General features: G+C 42.5%; 1 non-coding gene across 1 annotated transcript; it reads left to right on the forward strand.

Moving 5' to 3' along the window:
• Positions 1–1,540: 1,540 nt before the first annotated feature.
• On the forward strand, positions 1,541–1,646 carry LOC119473205. Its single transcript, XR_005202409.1, has one exon. It is a non-coding gene; the product is annotated as a U6 spliceosomal RNA (small nuclear RNA).
• Positions 1,647–1,895: the final 249 nt, after the last annotated feature.

Here is a 1,895-nt window from a genome sequence, read left to right on the forward strand (position 1 = left end):
GTTTCCATGAAATGAGATCTGACAGTGGCTCAGTGAATTTAGCCATGTAGTGATCTTTGGTTACTCAAGAGAAAATTTATTCTGCAGTTAAAAAAACTCATCTAAGCATAGTTAAGACAGAATGAGAGGAATGGACATCACAAACACAGGTAATGCTGGTGATTTCCGCTGATAATGAGAACAAATAGAATGCAGGGAAAGTGAGGTTAAGAAAAAAAGTTTTGACAGAAGGAAGTATTACATGATGTTTTTAAGCCATTGAAAATAAACCATTATTAATAAAAAACACTGATATTGCAGGAGAAAGCAGAAGAATTGTTACGGTGATGATTTTGCATAAGCGGGAGTGGATGGGATTTGGTGTGCAGTTGCAGAATCTGGTTTTAGATAAGAGCATAGACGTTCATCTGTGGTAACACACAGGAAGGCAGAATATGTCGATAGAGACGTTCGTAAGTTGATGTGAGAGGAGCATGAAGAAATTCCCTTCTGACTGCTTCAGTTTTCTCGGTAAGGAAGACATCAGGTTGAGAATAAGAAGTAGAGAGGGGGTGCTAAAGGTTTGAGGAGAAAGGAGGCAGTGAGAAGTCATAGTCTAGGACAGTGGAAAGTTGTCTGACCCAGCAATGTGAAGTGGTGTGGGTATGCATCACTGCTTAGCAGCACGAAGGCCCGTGATCACGAACCTCACCTCAGAACAGGTCACTGCACTTGCTTATTTTCCCCCAACATGTTCAGCTACAAAAATATAGAAATCTGATCAGCAGAAGGTTGGATTCAACCAGGGTTGTAGTTTTGCCACGAAAGTAAGTTGAGGAGAAGAGCAAAGGAGTCAGGAGTGTTTGCAAGAGGTTTGTATTGATTAACCACAGAATGTAGGCTGGGTAAAGAGGGAAGCACAAATATCAAGAGGGTGAAGGGTAGTGACAAGTTGTAAGATCAATATACAGATAATCCCAGTGAGGGTAAAGCTTTGTTAGGGATATAAAAGAGAGAGCTGGGTAAATAGGAAGGATTTATTGAGTCTATGTCTGTGAGAACAAATAACCAAGGTGGCTCCAAGAACAAGCTCTTTCAGAAACAGGAGTTCTGGAAATCTGAAGGCCCAGATGTTAAAAGGTTCACCTAAAAACATATTAAAATTTGTGAGGAATTAAGTCCATGTAAAACTTGATAGAATCGTCCACGAGCTAAAACTGTCTTAAAATATAGGGCAATAACCCAGTAATTGGAAGAAAAGGGCAATGTGACAACATGAGATTCAGAGCTGGGGATTTTCAGAGAGGAGAAGGAAACAGTGGCCAGAAAAGGAAACGAGGGAACAGTTACTAGGTGTTCTACCTCCCTCTAAGCTCAGTAGTAATGAGAATTGCAGGCAGAACATAACCACCCCTTGAGAGATCTGCAGGGGAGGCACTTTGCTCACGTGGGAAGAACAAGAGCGTGCATCACAGTCTATGTGGATGTTGGGACCTAGCTTAGTTTCCTGTGGCTGCCTATCCAGACTCAACAAACTGAGTTGCTTTAAACAATGCAAATGGTGCTCATTTCCACAGCATGAAGACTAAAATTGGAATGATGCAAAGAAGACTACCATGGCCCCTGCACAGGATGGCACGCAGGTTCATGAGGCATCCCCATTTTAAAAGGCTGCAAATGTATCCTTGCAGTTCTGGAGGCAAGAACTCTGAGATCAGGGTGTAGGTAGGGTCGTGTGCTCTCTGAAGGCTGTAGAGGTAGATCATTGCTCATTTCTCTCCTGGCTTCTGGAGGTTTCCAGTTTCTCGCTGTCCTGGACTTGAAAATGCATCTCTCCAGTCTTTGCCTCTGTCATCACAAGATGTTTTTCCTGGGTTGCTTCTCCTTCTCTAATAAGAACGCCAGTCATATTGAAC

This window comes from Cebus imitator, unplaced genomic scaffold (genome assembly GCF_001604975.1).
Source record: "Cebus imitator isolate Cc_AM_T3 unplaced genomic scaffold, Cebus_imitator-1.0 Scaffold139, whole genome shotgun sequence".
Lineage (NCBI taxonomy): Eukaryota > Metazoa > Chordata > Mammalia > Primates > Cebidae > Cebus > Cebus imitator.